Genomic DNA, 23,707 nt, shown 5'->3' with positions numbered 1-23,707 from the left:
TGCTAGAAGCCGGTTTTATCTATCCTGTTGAAGACTCAGAGTGGGTTTCTCCAGTGGTAGTCACACCAAAGAAGAATGGTAAGTGGAGGGTTTGTGTTGATTACAAGCCTCTTAATGCAGCCACAAAGAGGGACCATTTTCCTCTTCCTTTTCAAGACGAAATTCTCAATGAGGTAGCAGGACATGAGCGCTACAGGGTATGTGATGGCTACTCAGGCTACTTCCAAATTAGCATCGCTGAAGAAGATCAAAAGAAGACAACCTTCATCACACCATGGGGATGTTTTGCTTACAGAGTTATGCCTTTTAGTCTCACTAATGCTCCAACCACTTTTCAGTGATATGTAAAATTTGTTTTTCATTCATTCTTTGGAAAATCAATCCGTGTTTTTATTGATGACTTTTGTATCTATAGCTCTCGCTCTCTTCATTTGGAGAAAGTTTATGAAGGTCTAGCTAGGCTACAAGCTTTGGGGAGCCAACTCAATGTGGAGAAATGCCACATTGGTGAAAGCAAGGTTACTCTTCTTGGCCATGTGATCTCGGCCAATGGCGCGCATTGAAGCTGACCCAAGCAAGGTTCAAGCTTTGCTAGCTTTGACCTCTCCCACCACAACAAAGCAGTTGATCTCTTTTCTTCAAAAGGTGAGGTATTTGAGTAGGTTCATTCACTTGCTCTCCCAAGTGGTTCTCCCTTTACAACAAGTTACCCATCAAGAGATCTTCTCTTGGAGTGAAGAAAATGAACAACAATTCAATGAGGTAAAACAAATTCTAGCTTCACTTCCCACCATAGCACCTCCAAAGTGGGACGAGCCATTTTATGTAAACCCTAGTGTGGGCAATGACACACTTGGGGCTGTATTGATGCAAAAGGATCCTCAAACTTCGTTCATGCGTCCTATCTACTTCTCTAGTCGAATGATGACTCCATCAGAAAAGGGATACACGGCAGTGGAGCACATGGTGCTTGCATTAATGTTTGCTACCACCAAATTTCACTCTTATTTATTGTCTAGACCATTCATAATCTTAGCAATGGAAGAAGTATTTCCTTATGTAATGCAGCACATGGATGTTTCTTCTAGGATTTCCAAATGGCTCACAAGGCTACAAGAGTTTGACTACACAATGCAAGTGGATAACTCCACAAGGGCCAGTCTAGGAGGTATTCTCACTCATCACCACTATGAAAAGAAGCTAAAGATAAAGCCAAATGATCAAGATATTACACCTGTGCTGGAAGTCCCTAAGGTAGAGGAGGCTCACTCTCTTTTCTTTGATGGAGTCTACAAGAGGAAAGTGGACAAAGCTGCAACAGGCATTGTCATCTTCAACGAGCAAGTGGATAAGGTTTTCTCCATTGGGAATCTCTTGGATTCTCACTCTAACAATGAGGCAGAATATGCAGCCTTAACTCTTGGGTTAGAGTGGTGTGTGACACAGGGCATTCAACGGTTAAATGTATTTGGTGATGCCATGCTTTTAATAAAACAAATACAAGGAACTTGGGCTTGTAAAAATCATAGCTTGCTAGGCCATTTGCGCAAAGTCAAGGAACTTCTAGGAAAATTTCAAGTTGTACAATTACATCATGTCCCTCGAGCAGAAAATCAAGAAGCAGATGCTCTAGCTAGAGAGAAGTTGCAAGATGTTTCAGTGGTGGGTGCTATCAAATTGAAGCTGCCTCTCTTCCAAGGTAGCGATGCTATGCCTGACATCATGAGTTTCTTGGACAAAGGAGAGTGTCCTAAGGATCTTACTAAGGGCCAAAAGCAGTGGCTTGTGCGCAAGGCAACAAAATACCGCCTTATCAATGACGACCTCTACTGCAAGGTTAAGGATCAAATTCTTAGGCGTGTACCTCTCTCTAGAGAGATCACTGAAATCATTTCAAGTTGCCATGATGTTGTTTGCGGAGGACACTTTGCACTTGACATCACTAGTAGAAAGATTCTACAAGCCGGGTTTGTATGGCCTAGTCTACATAGGGATGTGCATCATTGGTGTAAAACATGCAAGGAATGTCAAAAGGCAGGGGATAGGCGGCTCACATATGAGCCACAGACTCCTATAATCTCATATGGACCATTTGAGAAATGGGAAATTGATGTTATTAGGCCTTTGCCAAGGAGCCAATCAGGTAAATTTTATATCATCATGGGTGTGGACTACATAACCAGGTGGGTTGAAGCAGTTGCCACCACCCGGATTACTGCTAAGGAAGTGGCTAAGTTCGTATTTGAAAACATTTGTTGTCGTTTTGGCACTCCTCTTGAAATAATTTCTGACACAGGACCAGGTTTTAGAGGAGACCTTGTAGGAGAGCTAATGGAGAAGTTAGGTATCTCACGACGACACTCAACTCCCTACTACCCACAATGCAATGGTTTGGTGGAAAAGGTAAATGGTATGATATGCAAGATCATCACTAAACATGTAAACAATCACAAAAGTCATTGGGAAAAGCATCTTATGGCTGCGCTTTGGGCTTATCGCACTTCATTTCGCACATCCCTTGGGTTCACACCATATCACTTGGTGTTTGGTAAGGAATCCATTTTACCCATTGAAGTACAATTGTCTAGTCTCAGGGTGCTAGCTAGGCAGGTGGAACGTCCGAATGCTCATCTCCACAACCACATTCTTGATCTAGAGAGGCTTCAGCTAGAAAGAGAAGATGCTATCAACTATTATGCAGCACAGTCAGAGCAACGTCAACTTACCTTCAACAAGGGACTTAGGGCAAAAGGTCTCAAGAAAGGAATGTTGGTCCTACGGTATGATAACAGATTTGACACTAGGAAGGATAAAAAGTTTTCACCCAGATGGGAGGGGCCATTTGTCATTAGAAAGCGCTACGCCAATGGCAGTTACCGATTGATGGATGCAGATGGTAGGCTCCACAAAACATGTGTCAATGGATGGAGATTGAAGCAATACTTTTTGAGATTTGATCAAACACCTATGATGGAAATCCCCGAGCAGGGAGACTCCTCCACCTCAACTGAAGAACAATCAAGTACAACGCTGGCATGAATACCTCTAGCCTTAGGGGGAGGACTAATGAGGCAAGCTTTTCCATGCATGGGAACCCCCCCATATATCTTTGCCCTTTTACCAAAATATTTCCTATTATATAAGTTACTTTTGATTTTTCTTCCTTTTTCACAAACGTTTCAGCCTTTATTAAATAAATAAGACTTATGCTAATCAATCACGATGTAGCATAAATAAGTAAGCTTTCTTTGTTGATATCTCTTTTGACCTTAAATATTAAATATATATATTCTAAATTACATTATATATTTTAGTATTTTCTAATATATTTTTCAAGTCTGTATATTATTCCACCCTACCAAATATTTTATTCACTAGTTTGCATTTTCAAACCTCAACCCCACTTTCAAATTTCAATAATACCTCCATCTAGATGATTGCCACTCTTTTCAAAACTCTAGGTCATGTTTTCATACACATGAAGGAGCTTACACTTGAAGGCAAGAGAGAAGTCCACTCAAAGGGGACCACCAAAAGACTTTTGCAGCAACAAATAATACATTATTTGGCTGAATTTTTTAAGTAAAGAAGCACCCCGAATCTGAAGGAACGTTCAACATGAAAGATGTAGCTCGTAATCTCAACTTTTAGCTCAATTTTTTTCAGAATTTTGGAGTTATGAACACGGAGATATGATTTTTGTAGTGGACCCCAGTTTTCTCGTGTAATGGTGACACAGGCCATCCCCAATTTTATTTCCTCTAGAATGGCTATGGTTCTAAAAGTCTTCCAGCATGATTACATGAGACAAGGATCTTTTAATGAGGTCCTGGCAAGTCTAGAGTGATTCTATCACCATTTTTGGAGGATCCATCCTCATCAACAACTATCTACCTTTGACAATCTCTCTTGTAAATTTCTTACCTCTCTCTTGTCTCCCTAATAAGCTTATGTCTAGCCAAAGCTAGACTATTGTAAATATCTCCTATCCTCTACATCCTACCCACATTCTCTCATCTTCTCTCTCTCTATTGACTCTGGTATTTTAAATAATGAAGAGACAAGATGGGAGCTACAGTCACATGCACCCCATTTTCCTAGTCACCAAAGTGGGACACTCACCTCAAATAGAAATATTGCTAAATCCTCCCCTCCTTCCCTATATAAGGAGGCCATGAGAGCTCACTAAAAACACACACACACACACACACACACACCTATCCATACACACTCTTGTGCTACATTTTTGTAGCATAAACCCTAATCACATAATCACAACACCATCATCATCACCATCACCATGCACAAAAGATGAGCACCACACCTCCACACCACTTGTAATTAAGGGTTGAAGGCACAATTTCAAGAAGAAGAAGGTTGGAAACACTCATGATATTCCTCGCCATCAACTCCCATTTCTCCATTATGCCTCCTACGATCTTGTCCCCTTCTCATTTTCATGCCATACGCTACCTATTGTATTCATCTTTTGCAAGCAATCAACACACTCCATCTTGGTGCCATACTTTGTGTCGCTTTGGATACATCTCAATGTGAGTATGGTATATGCTTGTTCCTTGCCTTTTTTACTGCTTATGTAAAGGTGTGCGGATTCGCCACCATACACACACACTCTCTCTCTCTCCCTCTCATATTCCTATCATCTTGCTACTTCCATCTTGAGGTGTGCGGATTCGCCACCTCTTGTATGATAAGTGAGCATACTCGCAAGTTTCCCCTACCTCATTATCTTCCTTACTAACATGCATGAGTAGCAAGCCCATTCTCACTCATTCACCACTTCTCTCACCTTTTTCTCCGACCACCCCATTCCACATTTGGGCGTGGATCTTGAAATTGTTTTCCATGGCATGCTTCATTGTGTATATGTATGCGTCCTAGCCGCATATCTTGCTAGGTGGTGCCCCTATTGTGTATCCACCATGATGAGGCCATTGTGCATAGTCTTGGTATAGAGGCCACCGGGTCTATTTTTCACTTCCGCTTCTCAGAATAAATATCCATAGCTTTGGTCCAGGAGGGAGGATTACTAGATATACATTCGGGGGATTACTAGATATACATTCGGGGGCTGCCCATGGATAATCTCTCTCATATTGTTTTCTAGTTTCTATCTTCATATCGCGTAGAGGAGGAAAACCGGCTGTGGTATTTGTTTTGGTGTATGAACCCCAATCCACAATGCCGACATAAACACCTTTTTTACCAAAATGCAGCATCATATTCGGAGAGTGTAGATCATTGTGGAGGTAGTTATGCGAATGTATATACTTTAGAGTTTGGATGAAAGCATTGATGATCTGCAAAATATTCTCCTGGAATAGCTCTACTGTTCCTGCAGTGAGTACATTATCGCGGATGACAGGTTGGCTGCCGTCTGCAATGCATTCTTTGATCCATTGCTCCACATGGCCGCCATTCCAAAATCGTGAAATGAGCATTGGTCGCTCCACGTGGCGCACCATGGCAAGAGGGTAGATAATACCTCGATGTGAAATATCCAAAATTGTTGCTTCGTCTTTGACCTATTTCTCCATGGTGGGTCCATGTAAGTGTACTTTGAACACTTTTGCAGCATACACTTGATCTTTGAAAGCGGGATGTGTGACACCCACACGCTTCACATGTGCCCATCTTCCCTCTCCTAGCTGTGGAGCTTGGATATTGAAGACGGCTGTGTCGGGTAAAAGGTGTAAAATAGGTGGTAGTTGAGAGAGGTCTAATGTAGCAACAGATGACATTGCAGGCTCTCTTCTAAGAATGATTTCTGGTTCAACAGCAGCTTCAGAAGATCTGGCTTCCACTCTTTCACGCTTTGCTGCTCTTTCTAACTTTTCCTTGCTCTTGAACTCCGTGTAAAGCTGTTGCACAAGATGTATGCGCTCAGCTATGTTTGGCAAGGAAGTAATTGCAGGATTTTTCAGTTCTTGAAAGGTTTTTCATGATCTGTCCAATGGTTTTTTTGACCATGTTTACTAAAGCACCTGATGTCAGGAGGGCTATGTCAAAAATAGCTGGTGCAAACTCTGCCTGGAGATGCTCAAACACAGACTTGGTTAGAGTCTCTGTAAGCTGATAAAAATGCTCCGGAGCAACAGGGTTTAAACAAAGCCTAATCTCTGCCTCTGACGAGTAATGGAAGTGTCTCACAATCACTTCTGAGACAAAATTTCGTTGATGTTTCGCTAGCTTCGTGTCTGCCATATCTGTATGAAAAATTTATAAATTAAGAATCTTACGAAATGATTGTACACCATAGTAACATAGTTATTATATAATGAGTGTTAACCCTATGTATATATTAAATGATGATTCAAATTTATTAAACAATACTAAATTATTGCAAATTAAAGAGAAAATCTTATAATTACAAACCACATTGTGCGAATCGACCATGAAAATTAATTTAGAGAGAGAGAGAGAGAGAGAGAGAGAGAGAGAGAGAGAGAGAGAGAAACAGGCCAGGAGTGTGAGATGCTCTCAGCACAAGAACTGGACCTTGCTATGTGCAGAAGTGTGAGATGATGAAAGAAATTACATCTAAAGGGTTGGAAAATTGTATATGTGAACAGCTCAGCTAGTGTGAGATATTCTCAGCACAAGTCCTGGATGTTGTTGTAAAATAGATTGATAGTTTTTATCAATCTAATCCCTGATAAAGTGTGTGGAACTCACAACACAACTATCAGCGGATAATTAACAATTGCAGATGTAAGTTACCTATCGTATGTGTTTACGTCCAAAACAACACCAAGTCATTTAATGATGAAAAATGATGTTCTTTTGGAATATGAAACACACGAGTAACCAGTATGTCACATTAAGATGAAGAGGGCATGAAAATATGCATCTCTTCACTCTTAATATAATGAGTGGTAACGCTTGTGTTTCTATGTAACACATATGAAAGAAAAACTTAATCTAAAATTGTAAATTTTATAAGCTATTTCTAATGGAGTGTGTGGCACGCACAACATAACCATCATCAAACAGCTCAACAATCTCAAATGTAAATCAATTGTTGTATATATCTATGTTCAGAGTAACACCAAGTCATCTGTTGATGAACAATGATGTTACTACAGAAATAGAAGCACAAAAATAACGAAATTGGTATTAAGATGAAGAGGGCATAAAGTATGCATCTCTACACTCTTAAAATGACGAACGTTAATTTTTGTGCTTCTATGTAGAATAATCAATAATGATTTACTTTAATATTGTAAATTTTATAGGCCACTCTGAAGTGAGAGGTGTAGCATCATGCATACTACACTCCACGAGTCAACCTCTAATCCTAACTCATCTCTATGGTGAGAGATATACTACTACACCATACGAGTGAGAATCTAAATTTACCATAATCCTTCTCTGGAGTGAGTTATATAACTACACACCACGAGAAAGGAAACTATATTCTATACACCTCTGGAGTGAGCCATATGGCTACACACCACGAAGTGGCCTACGACCTGCAAGCCAACTTTGTGGTGAGAGCCGAAACTACTGCACCACACAAGTCTGGCACAACACAAAAAAAAAGTTAATATTTATTGAAAATTTAAAAAATATACCTGAAAACCGCTGTAAATCGAAGACACTGTCTCTATCTGGCAAACTCTCAAAAGCTCCAAGCTCTCCAAACTCCAAGAAAGTCCACAATGCTTTTCAATCGAATACGGCGACAATTGTATATATATACTTTTTTTCGATCGAAATACTTTTCGATCGAAAAATATATCGATCGAAAAATGTTTTATACGGCTATTCGGTAATTATTCGGAGATACGGAGTATATTGACATTTTATACGTATAATTTTTGTTATACGGGCGTATAAATGCAACGCAGTGCATAACATTACTTGTTTTTAGTAGTTTGTCAATTTATTTCTATTTGTGAACTAGATTGTCAACATACCTAATGATGTGTATTTTGTGTTTATATAGTTGTGATTTGTTTTATGATTATGTCAATCATTTTATCTATCAACTTACATAGAGGTGGTGTGAGATTCTCCTAGCAATGTTTCTTGATAAACGAGCTTTTGAAGCAAGCTTTTTTTTTTAAATATAGCCTTTTGCTTGAAAAAGGAAAAAAGCTCGCTCAAAAAGCTCGTTTGAAACACCTACTTAATGCTTGTCATTAGCTCATAGCTTCTCTAGGTGTTCACTCCCCATGGACATAGCTTAAATTACTCTTCCAAGCTCACTTTACCTAATGTGGATCCCTTGTGGAAAAATATTAAACCCTTCTCCCACCCTTATCCCTTTATGCAGGGAGAGACAATGCAGGAGAGTAGTTTAACCTATCACTCCTTTGCTTCACCCCCTTATGCAAGAAGGCAAAACCAGAGAGGGATGTTTGATGCAGAGACTTGATACATGGCCATGAATGCACACACATAACAACAGGGTGACCTCCTACAAGACAAAGTAAAGAAGAGGGGGTGTCACTCACCCTTCCACCTAGGTCAATACCGTATATGCTAGGTATGCCATGCGCATAGAGGATGGCAAGGAGATGCCAAAACTCCAAGATAAGAGCCTCCCCCTACAAGCCTTCCACTCACCTCTCTCCCCCTCTCACACACAAAGATTCATAGGAAGTGGATAATAGAGAGAGAAATCTCGTTTTTTGCATAAAACCCAAAAATATGAGCTTCGAAATTACAAACTTTGGCTTTTTAATGTTCTCCAAATGTGTCTGAGCACCCATACTATGACTCTAGGCCATTTTAGACATATTCTAGCATTCCTGGGACACTCAAAGCATGTCTTTTCTAACCCAAACTCGGGTTTTTTCAGTTTACAAGGTTTTTTGTGAAAACAATAAAATTACAATAAACCGACAAAAATTGGATATTGAGTTTTTTTTTATAAGTATAATTTATTATAACCCAGGTAATCTGGCTTCTCAAGGTTCCCTTGATTCCTCTTTCCTCATTACTTCCTCCTGCTTGTGGGCATCTAGAGCTCGTAGCCATTAACAGAGTTAATATCACCCCCTCCGTATTCTTGATGTCATCCTTGGCATTAACTATGTGGGATGGTGTCTTTGAGGGAAGATTGGGAGTGATGTTGAAGGGTCTTGTTGGTGAAGTTTTCATCATCGTAACAGGCCTCAGGAGATGGTGTATGCCATGTGAAGTATATCTCCTCCTCAGGATCCCAGAATCGGTATCAAATATATCTTCAAATGTGATCAGGTAGTTTCCAGCAATGTTCTTAACCTTGTGGAAGTTGTGGTAAATTTGCTGCATGTCCAGGTCCTTTTATAGGTTATACACCATCCTCATGGAGAGAAATATAAGATCATCATAATTCTTTAGCTTTGTGAGAAGCAGGATTAACTTCAGGAAGTGACATGTAGCCACAATTGTTGGATCTGGGATCAAATTCCATGACTCTACCAAATTCACCATTGCACCTTGGAAGGCATTGAGCATCGTGTACACTTGATTGGGGAGTATAGAGAATTTGTAGGAGACTCTTTTATCTTTTGCATGTAACGACTCCCATTGCTTCCACGTCCATCTCCTCTCTGTAGGGTAGTAGAGTGGATCAACTCGTATTGCTCTTAGGGTTACCTTGTACGTCGCATATAACTCGTCTTTTTTTAAATATCCATGTCAGAGGGTTGATCTATGAGCATCTATTCCCACTCTATTGTCCCAAATTGTGGCAGTTCCTGATCTTTTTGGTGCTTATGATGAGCATGTATCTAGTGGCGAGCCAAGAACCATAGTTCGACAGTAACAATGTGGATCACCATGAAGTCCGCCAAATTTTGAGCTACAAATGAATTTTTATTAAATTGTATCCAAGCCCAAACTACTTCTTCTTGATGAGCTTTACTGTCAGTTGTGCAATGTGAGCCATGTCAATATGAAATGTATGGGTAGACTTGAAATTTTGGGGGCTTATTAGGCCATCCTGTGTAGGAGATAGGAGCAATCTTCTTTAGCCAAATATAAAGGAGAAAGGGATCTGAAGTAAACTTCCAAGCCTCCCTATATTGTGCCTTAAGCTCTAAAATATACCTCTCCCTTTCCTCTACATCTGCATTTCTAAATAGGTCTTTAAGATGCCTCACCTATTCTTCTCGACTTGGGTTTCTCACAAAATGTGTTGAGGTAAGAATACTTTGTGGAAGAGTGACCTGGGAGTATTATCTTTCTTTTGTAGTAGATGATCAATGTTCTTAAAAGCATCTATGCCCTCAGCTTTCAGTGGATTATGCGGAGGAGTTTGAAGTTGAGCCCATTCTGGATATGAATGTGGACTTGTGGGATTTTTAGATGTACTCCCTTCATCAACTTGCAATTGGTTTTGTTGCTCAGTTAAGGAAGCTCCCTTAAAAATTGTGCTAATTGTGTTGTCCTTATATTGTATATTTTTAGCTCTAAGACCAATTGTGTCTTTCGTTGTCCTAGACTATACAATGTCATAGAGTTTTATGCACTTAGGGTCTCCTATAGTTTTTTTTAGAGTCTGTAAGCTTAGAGACATGCTTTTCAATTTCAAAGTCTTGATCCCCAATTTGATGAGTTTCCTATGGAGGGGGTTGCGAGACTTCATACTCCTTCAAGGTCTTCTTGATACCTTCAAATTGTTTGAAGAGCTCCCTATTATCTCGTGGCTTCTTTGAAAGCCTCATGTCATATAATTCAGCATCTTTAATAACCTTCTAGAACCATTGAAGAGTTTGTTCCAAGATCGCATGGATGTAGTACCATTCTATCTCTAAAAGGGGTAATTAGTGAGATTGAGGCCAAATATTAATTACTAGATCTTTACACAACTCTCGATTTCTCACTTGAAGTGAGCCTATGACCTCTTTGTAATCCTTTTCTTTAGGAAGTAGCTTTGTGTTATGCCTTTTAAGGTTACTGAGTTGTGCATGTATCTCCCTCAACTTTACCAAATTATTTACAATGCTTTCACATCAATCTCACCTCTTATTCGTTGTAGGGTTTTCTCCTTTGGTGCTACGGTGGATGATGATGCAGTCTTGCCATGCCTTTGTGTGTTCATAGTTTGTCTCTTTTGAGAGGCTTCTGCCTTTTTCACCTATGAGTGTGATGCCTTCTCCTTAGCCATTTGTTCCTCAAGATGGCCACTCATCTCTCTCCTTTGTCATTTGAATGAGCATTTTATGATTTTCAGCCAATTTACATTTTTTAGGGGGTGCAGGGGTTTCATCAATCTTCTTCTGTGCATCCAATAAATCCTAGGTGACCTTTAAAAATGCCGTATTTGAATCTTGCTTTCTTTTCTTGAGAGCTTGATTTGCATCATGAAGATCCTTCTTGTAGAGGAGTAAGCTTTCTAATAAGCACAATGAAGAGGATATGGCTTTTTGCAATAGGATGCAATGATCAAACACCTTGGGGAGTGGTAGCACTGATAGCTCTAAATTTGGAAAGAGCTAGATGAAGAGATTAGTTTCCTTGAATGCCACTATATTGGTGCTAGTGGGGCAACATTTAGGAGACCTTGCAGTGGTTGTGGATAAATGTGGATTGTACTTTACCCTTCATAACTACTTTCATCACCTTAGAGGAATATTGTCTATCTCTTTCTTTTTGGGATTGTGTTAGTTTTACCCTTGCCTTTAGTATTTTGCATGGTTTTACTCTTTGAGTTTGAGAGGACTTAGTTGACTTTGCAAATTCATCGGCTTTAGCATTCTTGTATGGCTATCCTTGTTGATCCTAGGTATCATCATCATCGCCTTTGTCATTTTCCTCCCCATCAATGTTGATGAATTCCCCTCGAATTTGTAGCTCCTTGAATGCCAAGAGCACTTCTTCTTCATCCAGTTCTTCACTAGATGGATATTGGACATCCTTATTCTCCATCCTCCCTAGGCCTTTCATTGGATTCATTATTTTCTGATGTACACATGAGAACAGATAACAAAGTCCATTCTCATGGCATAGCTTGTCACTCTACTAGATCATTCGAGGCTGAATTGCAAGGATTTTCTTTTTCAGCATTGACATGTTCTTCCAATTGGATGCATATTACTCCTCTAGAATCAAGAAGGGGGTAAGATTTCTGTTAACTGCTTCCAAGTGGATCATTATGCCATCTTCATCATTGTAATCCTCAGCATGCTCCATTAGTGCACACCATGCACGCAAACACCTCATGATGATAAAGGGGGTTTGTTCAGTTGAGAAAGTCCCATTCTAGTACAGTGATTTGTTGTGCTAGGACTGAGAAAGAAATAAAATTAAGGGATGTTTCTTTACCATATATTCTCAGCTTTCCCACAAGCAGACGCATCCAATGCATAGATGTTGATGGCATATTTCATCATTGCCACCATGATTTTTTCTTGTACTAGCTCAAGTGTTTGTGAGACCATCTTTGGTTCCCACAAAAACTATCCTATTGCCCTAAGTGCATTGAGCACAACTATCAGCAGTTCGCAGAATCAATTTCTTCTTAGGCATGGTCCTCTAGGGTGAATACTTTTAGAAGAGCTATTTCTTCATTCTTTTTTGAATTATCTATTTGACATGTCCTAAGGTGTGAAGCACAATTTTTGAGCTGTGTTTCCAAGGTTTCACATTCATGGGCCACTGAATTAAGCATATTTGTCTGCTTTGCCCCTTTTCCTTGAGTTCCTTCTTTAGATTCTGTAATTGACTGACTAGGATGGCGACGAGTAGGTTCTTTTCTTTTGACTCATGACTAACTTCCATTTAGAGATCCTCCAGCTTTTGCATGGCATTTCATATTTGACTTACATAGCTAACAACTCTTGTTAGGTGTGCCCTTTTTTCTTTGTAGCTTCCAACAATTTCTCTTCATACTCCCCTGTTATTTGGTCAATCTTGTAGTCCAAATAGTTTTTTGTTGCTTTCATGTGCTACTCTTGCATTTCTTGTAGAAGCATATGCTGGGTGACTACTAAAACATCACTAAACCCAATTGGACTCCTTGTAGGATCCTCTTCCCTCTTGGGGCATTCTCCTTCAGAAAAAATATCCAAATGTTGTAATTTTCTAGAGAGTGTATTGAATTACTCACAAGCTTCATCTTGATCGATGCTTACAATTGTGAAGAGTACCGTGTAAGACACCCTTAATTTCATAAGGAGAGTCATACTCATTTTGTTGCTCTTGCCTTCCTATGGGTGTAGGGGCCTTTCAACATCATCTGGCAATTTGGCTAACACAGTGGACATGATCCACAAGTGTAGTTAAAAAGTCAATGCCTTAAAGTTTGACTACCAACTCCTTGTCAAGAAGCTCATTGTACTTGAGGCCCTTCTTTGCCCCTTCTGGGATGATTCCATTGACCTTCAATGTAGGAAGTGATGATGGGGTAATCTTTGGTGCTTTTAGATCCAATTGTAATGCATCAGTCACCAGTTTTTTCGTTATGTGAACTTGAATCTCTTGCTTATCATTTCTTGTAAAGATGTTGATTTGAGAACTTACATCATAGATAGATATGAAATCAATGCAAGACTAAAGGTCCACTCTTGACCAGGGTGCTTTCGTATTTCTCTTCCTTCAGGATATTGTAGGTTGGTGTGGTGTAGACGCAGATGGGTACCATCTCCCCTAAGTGAGAAAGAACTTTTCATGAGAGGAATTTTCCACCCACGGTCTCCATATCTTCAAGGGGTAGGACAGGGGTCCTTGATATAGAACGTACTAGCCATTTTTTACAAAATAGTTCTGTGAGATTTTTTGCATTATTGATGAATGAAATGCAATGAAATAAAACCTCCAAAGTGAAGTATACAACAGTGAAGTGATAAAGCACAATAAGATATTATAAAAAAGTTATTTACACAAAGATGTTATCCCAAAGATTATTCTACAAGATTCATGCCTTTTTGGGTTTTCATGAGTCTTCCCCTTGTGCGTGTTTGAAAACCATATTTTCACGCATCAAGGACTGATCAAGCCCTAGCGGTATTTTTGTAACCAGCTTATTTTTGTATTTTTTATTTTTTTGTTCTCTTTTATTTATATTCCCTGCTCATCTTGGTAGCGAATTGAGGACGTTCATTAGAGCTCTTTGGAATGAGCTTGGAGCATTGATAGCGTCAAAGGGAAAACGTTGATGATAGTTAGCTTTGAAGACCAACATCTTGATCTTTGCTCGGATCACCCTAGGTAGGTGGGGAAAAGATTGTTGGAAGAACAATTCTTCATTCTCTGCCTACTCTTCCTCATAGGGTACCCAATGTTATAAGGATTGGAGTAGGTCCTCTTCTTGTTCCCCTTCTACAAGGAATACTAAAATGACATTATCGGGGTTGTATGCTATGGAAACTCCTAATTGAGTGGCTAGTTCAGTATGAGGTTTTATGAATTAGCTGACCCACCATCGAAGTACTTGAAGATGGCTCTTGAGTAGATCCATTGCTTGTGAGAGTTTGGGAACTCATGGTGGCGATGAGGTTGGGGATGGTGATTCACTCTCCATGTTTGGCTCCTGTGGCTTTACACATGGTGGGGGAAATATGAGCACCTTGTCATCATCAGGGCTATCATTGTTGTTTGGTGCTATAGAAGACTCCCCGATTTTAAAGAATATAGAGTTTGGAGTACCACAGATGAGGGGGGGACTCATCGAGGGAGAGGGTAGTGGAGATAACATTGGTTCTTTGCCCTTATCAACTAATGGTGTTGTGGGTTCAAGGCTTGTCATTGGGGGCATGCTTGTTGAGTTTAATCCTTGGGGATCCAATTGTACTCAATGTCCTTGTTGTTGATGGCCGATTTTAGCTTAAGAACTTGGGAACGAGAGTGGGTTTGATCCTTGCGGATCCAAATGTATTGATTTTTTCATAAAAGACTTGGGCTTTTCGCAGTGCCTTAGACACCCATTGACAACGATGTTATTTAGGCTTATTGTTGTTAACTTGTTTGGGGTTCCTAGTTGGTACGGATTTCTTCTTAGGGACCCATTACCATTTCTCTATTTGTTTCACTAGCCCTTTATTGATTTTTACTTATTGATTGTTTTTTCCTCTCATTCCTTACCCTCCTTAATGGCATCTTGGATGCATTTCAGCTCTTTATCTTTAGCAGCTTGCTTATCATGAGCTACTTTGATAGTCTCAATTGTTAAGGGATTATAGTATCGCTTGAACTTACTACCACTGAGAAATCCTATGGTCTCAACCCCATCTAGATTTTATACCTGTGCGCTCCTTGCCGCACTGTCGAAGCAAGGGACTTGCCAATACACCGTGTGCGAGCCACAAACGGCTCCAAGCACACAACAAGCCTAAACTAGCAAGCTCAAGAAAACAAAGGGTGTGTCACTCACCGCTCTACGCTCGCCTTCGTGGTGGATTCCTCGCCGCGATGAAGAAGAAGCTGCAGTCGTGCCGTGCTCAACCGCTTCACCGCTGTCGTGCCTTCGTAATGCTCGATCGCACACACACTCTCCCTCTCTCTCTCTTCTCTCACACACACACACAAGGAGGTGAAGAAGAAGAAGATGGAGATGGAGCAAGAGCACTCTTCAATTGCACAAATGAGAGAATGAGTAAAAATTAGGTTTAGTTGGCTTTTATAGGAGCTCACCCCATTCACACTTGGGCGCCCATGCTTAGCCAACTAATCCCTTGAATGTCCAAGTTAAAGTGCGCCTCTCATCGGCGATCACTCTACCTTTCCCTATTGGACCGACAAGCCCGGTACCTGACTCTACTTAAATAAATAATATGGTTACAGTGTCCGTGTGCCGTGAGGGTTAACATGCCCCCCTTCCTGATGTAGATTCCGTCCTCGGAAGCTATTGAGTTGAAGCTGGTTCGTCGAGGTGGAAGAGAATTTGAGATGAATGTCCTTAGCCTTCTTCAGTCACTGCAAAATCAAACAACATTGGCACAGTAATTGCATTCTCTTAAACAGCATATGCAGTTTTAGGTAGACACATTGATTGGTAAAAGAATTTCAAACAATTTGTTAGCAATGAACATTAAATTGCAATGTAATCAAATGCATAAACAGATGTAAAGGCAAAAAATTAAACAAGTCTGGGGTCGCTAATTTGACGGTCGAAAAGCACTAGAGATCGAATATTAATACCATGGATAAGCTTCTTAATTTTCTGTGGTCAATTAAGTTGTTTAATCGCGAGAGCCAAGTATTCATGTTCGAGGGCTGACTAGAGGCTATACCTAGAAGACTTTGTAGTTAAGCTACCATAAAAGGAATTTCTCATGAAATCATCGCCTGGCTGATTACTTTTTCTTTGACCCCCCAAGGTCTTTTCACAGTGATTCAATTATGATGTGTGTGCTTATTTTGTATGCCTTGGGTTTTTTGCTTTTCAAGGAAAAGCGCCCACACTGGGAACCTCTAGGGCTCAAGTACCATAGGCGATACATGTGAGTGAAGTACCAAATCAAGCTGAGATTTCTCTTCCAGCTTAAAATTTTACATTGTGGCACTTTGATTTTTTGCTTGTTCATTTTCAGCATTTTAATTTTGTAACTTTGGGAGGTCATATAACACTGTTACATTCCCCAGGCTCATCACATTAGTAAACTCCCTTTATAATACTTAAGCTAAATGTCAATAGGGTTAAGCCCACTAGAAAGCCCTAGTACATTTCATACAATGCTGCCTAAATCGGATTAAGAACCTAAGTAACCATTGTTTATTAGGAAGGCATTCCCCATGGTATTAAGAGAAGATTTCTAATACCTAGCTTGGTCAAACTAGCTTAGTCGGACTGCTTGATTTTTAAACCTAGACAAGTGATTATGACAAAACATTACATTGAATTAAATGTTGGATACTAAGCCAATGCACTGAATAGTATGCTACCAATCACAATCAAAGCAGACAAACATAGATGCAAAAAGATAACGGCAATGCTAATGGACAAGAAACATCTGTTTGTGTTGATGGTCGCGCTTGATTTGAAGGTTCCATGAAGGTCCAAATCCTAACCTCAGCAACACGCTCCTGTACACACTATGAAATACAAACAATACCTCTAGGAGGCACATCAGTGGGAAAAGAGATCTTTGCTAATCACTCAACTCTAAAACAGAAACACTCCTATCGTACTAATCTTACCTACCCTCCATCATTCAAGTGATGAGGATCAAAGGTGTTTTATGGCATAGGTTTCTGTTTCACTGTACCAGATGTGACATGTGTAGGTCTGAGTCAATGTTTTGACTTTAATGTGCATACTCGTTTGCTAATTGCTCTTGCTCTTTTTTTTTGTTTTTTTTTGTGAGTATAAAGCTTTATATGTACATTCCCTAAGATTGGTGATTGAGAGGTCAGGGAAAAAGGTTGAGAGGGAAACAAATGAATGATGACTGTCAGCAAACACTCCCCCCTTCCTTGGGTAGATCATACCGTTTGAAATGAGCTTGCCACCTTTTGAAACCAATTGTTCCAGTTGGTAATAGGTGAGGATTTTTGCCATTAGTTTTCTATTACCCTAGGTGCCTTGTCAAGCTGCAAGGGTGGTAAGGTACTCTCCCAGGATCGAACTTGAAGTGGTTCATTAGGTGATTCTTGAACACTCGGAGGTGTGGATTCTTTTGTAGCTTCATGGAGGTCCACTACTATAGATGGAGGCTGTGTAGAAGCTTTTACCTCTATGGATGTATTACAGGAGGAGCTAGAATCTTCATGGGACTCCCCCCTTCCTGAGCTAGGTGGAACAAATCGTTCTTTCTTTGGTACCCAAACTAGCTCGGGAGCGGGTGTGTAGCATTCTGTGATTTTTTTCTTTCCACGATCATTGATTCATTTTGGAACTACGGGATTGGGCTCACTTGGGTCAGGTGATAGGTAAGAGCACACTTTACGTTTGGGCACCCAGATTTGATCATTTCCTTCATAGTATCCTTGGGCTTCCAATAGTCGTTTAGGAATCCAACGCAACGTTTCTTTACATTTCTTGGAGCGAGTGATACGTTTCTTACAAGGCTTCTATTTTTTAGCACTAGCTATGGTCTCTAAAGAAGCTTTAGGGACCCACTTGTATGTTTTCTTTGTTACCTTAGGATGAGTCTTGTTGGAAGCGATATGCATTGCTTGTAGCATATTTAAGGGTATAGGCATTTCATCCCCCTCAGGTGTTACCCAGGTCGTCCCCCTATTTCCCCAAGTGTCTATGGTTGATGCTAGGTGGACCCAATCCACATTGTCTGATTCCGTCATACCCGGTAACACATCCATGTAAGGAGAATCTTGGCCAATGTTTGTATCCTTCTTACAAGTGTAACAATATTGTAGTGGGGCCGAGTGAACTGTGGTGTCAGAGCGATGATCAATAATGGTTTTACTCCCTAAGGGGTGTACCTTACCAGTCACCAAATCCACTCTAAGGACAGAGTCTTGGAATTGCAAATAGACATGATTTTTAGACCAATCGTGAACCATTTGTGCTTCCCTCATGAATGGTCGTCCTAAAATCATTTCATATGACATAAGGTGTTTAGAGAAATCCATTACAATGAACGTATGTCGTACCTTGTGTCCTAGAACTTTGATCTTAAGATCCTTGAGCATCCCCATAGGTTTGGCTATGGTACCATTTGCCATCTTTACCACAATGTTAGTAACACTGAGGTGGGGTTTTCCCATGGATTCCCAACAATCTTTTGTAACGATGCTAACTCCCGCACCACCATCAAGAATTCCCTTTATAGTTAATCCCTTGGTAGTGATGGGTAGGGTCGCATTAGACTCGTCGCCTTCAAAATACTGCCCTAATTCGTTAATGGGTACCTCGATCACAGACTCGTGTCCATCTAAGTCAAGTGATTGCACATGATTTTCCTCATCCATCATAATCGAGTCAGGCCTATTTGGTTACGCAAACTGCGGTAATCCCGTTTGTAGCTCTCCGTTAAGGAATGCTTGAAGTGCAAGGAATAACTCAGGATCTCCATACAGCTTTGCTATGATCGTGGTTCGGACCTCAGAAGACATGAAGTCCACTAGTTTGGCAACATTCATTGGCGTTTTGCAGGGTGTAGGTCCTTGACTAGGAACTGGTGAGGATGGAATCTCATATTCCTCAATGGGATCAGGTATTCCTTCGTTAAACATCCTTCCCAACAAGAAGGGTGTATGCTCACTTTCTGATGTCCCGTCCTCACTCCCTTCTTGGATGATACTAGATATGGCTAACGGTCTATGGTTCATGTGGGGTGGATGAACTTGCGTGGGAAACACTGTGTCATGAATTTTGATATGCATGGGTTCTGGTTCTAGTTTCCTTTGAGTCTCCTCCACTAAACCTCTTAGATGTTTCACCTGCTTAATCTCGTTTACAGGGTTTGGGTACGTCCCAATCTTCTTTTTACGATTTTTCCCTTTTTGCCCCTGCGATTTATCTTGGGGGTCTTGGATTGGATTTGGAAACACTTGTGGTGTTTTCAGAGGCTCTTTATGGTTTTCTCTTATTCGGTTTTCATTTGGTCCCATGTTACGGTTTTCCTTGTCGGTCTTTCCCTTTGTGGTATTGGTTCTAGTCTCCATTGTCTCGACTGAATCTGAATCATCCTCGAGGTCATTCATATACACGGGGTCATCTCCTGTTCCTATGTTTGTTTTGGAACTTGGCTTTGAATTTTCCGTATTCTGCGACTTCTTCCTTCGTGTCTTCTTTTTCTTTGCTTGGATAACTGACGCGGTATCTCTCTCTTCGAGGATATGGCCTGGCCCTTGAAGCATGGACCGTGTAATCGCATAAGCAGGTGCGACGGGTGGTATTGGCGATGTCACACTAGCAATTTCGACCAAATTTAGGGGTGTGATTTTAGGCGCATTTGGGTTATAGGGGCATTGGGCAATCAAGTGATCTATGCCACAACGATTACATGTGAGTATTGGCATTGCAGACGTGCTCCCTTGATTCATTTGCATCTGTGCAGCATTCTTTTGCAGCCTAATAGGGCACTCCGCTACTCGATGTGGTCCACCACACTCGTAGCATTGAAGAGGTGGCCTCCTAGCCTGGGTGTTGATATTTTGACCTCTGGATGCGAGAGCAGCAGCTTGATAAACCGGCTTGACTTGTCCCCAACAATCTTCCATGTAGTATATAGGACACTCTTCCAATGTATCAAGTCCGTAGGCAATACTAGTGTCTATTTCCTCCTCACAACCATCTGCATAAGCATTAGATGGCTCGCAACCCACTTGGTTCATAGGAGCAACTCTTGGATGCGGGGGCTGCGGTCCTAGCACAGGAGGTGATAGCGGTGTCGCTTGTACAACATTTTGAGATCTAGGGACCATGTGTTGCGGTAGTTGCTCAACAGGTGGAGTAGGCATCAATACAGGAGCTCGAGGCGCATCCGTCCAGGCTACAGGTGGTCTATTTGCCATCATACGTATGATCATTAAACAATCCTTAGCTTGGTGACCATACCTACCACATGCATTGCAAGTTCCATTAAATTTTACTCTAAACGTAGGGCACTCACTAGTGCTATGTGGACCTAAGCAAATGGAACACCATTGTTGCTCCCTTCTTGGATACATGTGACTATTTTGAGGGGGTCGATTATCCTTAAGAGACTCTTGGATTGCCTTGGTGAGGTCTGTCAAGAATGTCTCAAATACCTTTGGCTCATTGGCAATGGGCTTTGCAGTCATGGGTTCATACTCAATGGCTTGTGAGCTAGTGGATCTCGTGTCAGTAGACACCCTCATGCCTACTATCATCAAGTTGTCCTCTAATTGGATTGCATTGGCAGTGACATCTTCCCAGGTTGTGATACCTCTAATCACTAGTCCATTATAGATTCCTTCATTCCTCAACCCTCGAATGAATCGATCAAGCAGTTGGTTATTGTTGAAGCGCTCATTTACAGGGCAACGAGAGTTTAAGTGCTTTAGACGACTAATGAAGTCCCTTACTGACTCTCCTTCCTTACGTTCGGCCTTCTGTAGCTGAGATGCTACACCCCAAAGCACACCTTCTCGTATGTACTCCTTTAGAAACAACCTTCGAAGGGTAGGGTAGATTGTTTTCTCGTCCACCCTTAGGGTCCTATACCAATCTCCAGCCTTCCCACTTAATGTCAAGCTTAAGGCATTGCACTTATGTAGTTCGTTGCGTTCCCCTAAGGAATCACATACTTGTTCAAACACTTCAATGTGTTTTCTAGCATCTTCGTCCCCATTGAATTTTTGCGTGAGTTTGGCAATTTGTACTGCCTTACTTCTAGGCTCTCTATCAAATGCATGACGCATATTTTCCGCGATAGATCGACCTATGGTTTGAGCAAACGCTGCCAAGTCACCTATGTGAGGAGGTAGGGCCGGTGGAGGTACTCTTGGAATCATATGTGGGAGAGGGACGGGTACCGGTCTCGGCATATGTATAGATGATGCAGGATATGGAACATAACCGGGCATAGGTCCACTCGGATAAGAGCTAGGGAGCGGCACTCGAGGAGCATAAGCAAGTGGTACAATTGGAGGTGTGGGGGCCATGTGTGCATAAGGGGCTAGAGGCACATACGGTCGAGGCCCCATATTAGGTACTACAACACTAGGTAGTGGCACTGCGCTAACCGTAGATGTCATCGGTACATTCTCTGTTAGGCTTATCCCTGGAGTGAGCACTGGGTTTTCCTTAATAGAGGGTTGAGCCAAGTTAGGGAAGCTAAAGTTTTCGCTCGGAGGCTCAGATTGCATAGAGACCCCAGGTGAAATGACGTAAGATGGGTCCATGGGGCTCATTAGAGGAGTCTCCATTTGTGATAGAGTAGGCTGTTGAGCCTTACTCGTATCCAAAAATCTCATGGGGCCAGTTGAGAGTATATTTACCCCTCGGTTTTGCCTTTCGGATTGAATAATGCCATGGATAACATTACAGATCATTTTCTGTTGATCTTCGATGCTCGTGGCACTAGAGGTGGATTGTACAATCTCTATCCATCCTACATGGTAGGCGTGGCCAGAGTGTAGATCCGTCAACACCTCAGTGTGGAGGTCATATGTCCAATGATCATTAATGAACCATCCTTCTAGAGTCGACGTGTTAATGGTTTCTTGTGAGGTAGAAGCAATGTTGCTCCCCGTGGTTTTACTTGTCACCAACGGTACTCTAGAGGGAACTTCTGAAGGAGGCAGCTCAACAGGGCCTTCTTGGTAAAAAGTTGGCAGGATATCCACATGGACACTCTTTGGGGGTGTGGGGTCCACGTGCGATGTGAAAGGAGAGTCCACTTCCCCACCCCCTTCGTGTGCTTCATTTGCATCAGGTTCCGAGCGAGTAGCTCTACCTAATGTTTCCATGAAATGGCTAAACATACTAGTACTAGGCTGTGGAGCTTCGGGATGTGCATGGCCTTCTCTCTCAGTGTTTTGGGTAGGGTATGCTTCCATGATTTCTGAGTCGGAGGAGGAATCACTAGCGCTTATTTTAGGGTCTTGGGTGGTGCTACCTTGTGTCCCCGCTGAGGGTCTAGAGCTTATCGTGGATGGGTAATGGGTGTCCGTATGAATAGAGGCACCCTCAATATGCTCGTGTTCTAACACTCGCCCAGAGCGTAAGTGCATGTGCTTTTGATGCCCTAAGGTGTCAAAAAGCTGCTCTAGGAGGTCTTGTGACTAGTTTTTAGCGTGTTTTTTGTTTGTTTTTTTGCTAGATTTTTTAGAGCGTGTCGTGGAATGGGCCGTGTGATAGCTCAAAATGAGCGTATCGGTCAGAGGGTCGTGCCGTGCTTTACAGCCCTCCGTTTGGTCACTCTATGCTCTCGGAATCCCTAAAACTGTCAATTTCCAGTAGGGAACTAGGCCCAAACTAGAAAGTCTAAGGGTGCAAGTGGGAAGAGAAAGGAGGAGAGTGGAGGACTTGTCCCACATGCTCTCATTCTCTCTTGAGGGAGTAGGGTATATATATAAGAGTGAGTCTAGTATATATCATAAGACTGAGGACTGAGGCCTGGGCCTGGGCTTGGACTTGGGCTTGGGCTTGGGCTTGGGCTTGGGAAAATGATCCCGATCCCGAAAATGCTTAGTGTAGGGCATATCCCCGGCAGCGGCGCCAAAAATGTGCGCTCCTTGCCGCACTGTCGAAGCAAGGGACTTGCCAATACACCGTGTGCGAGCCACAAACGGCTCCAAGCACACAACAAGCCTAAACTAGCAAGCTCAAGAAAACAAAGGGTGTGTCACTCACCGCTCTACGCTCGCCTTCGTGGTGGATTCCTCGCCGCGATGAAGAAGAAGCTGCAGTCGTGCCGCGCTCAACCTCTTCGCCGCCATCGTGCCTTCGTAATGCTCGATCGCACACACACTCTCCCTCTCTCTCTCTCTCTCTCTCACACACACACAAGGAGGTGAAGAAGAAGAAGATGGAGATGGAGCAAGAGCACTCTTCAATTGCACAAATGAGAGAATGAGTAAAAATTAGGTTTAGTTGGCTTTTATAGGAGCTCACCCCATTCACACTTGGGCGCCCATGCTTAGCCAACTAATCCCTTGAATGTCCAAGTTAAAGTGCGCCTCTCATCGGCGATCACTCTACCTTTCCCTATTGGACCGACAAGCCTGGTACCTGACTCTACTTAAATAAATAATATGGTTACAGTGTCCGTGTGCCGTGAGGGTTAACAATACCCATATAGACCATAGGGGGGTTATTTTACATACTCTGAATGGACCCATGCCGGTGTATTTAAGTTTCCATTTCTTATCTCGTACACAA

This window comes from Adiantum capillus-veneris, chromosome 8, assembly GCF_014529385.1.
Source record: "Adiantum capillus-veneris isolate H3 chromosome 8, ASM1452938v2, whole genome shotgun sequence".
NCBI classification, from domain to species: Eukaryota; Viridiplantae; Streptophyta; class Polypodiopsida; order Polypodiales; family Pteridaceae; genus Adiantum; species Adiantum capillus-veneris.
This window is presented reverse-complemented; position numbering follows the sequence as displayed.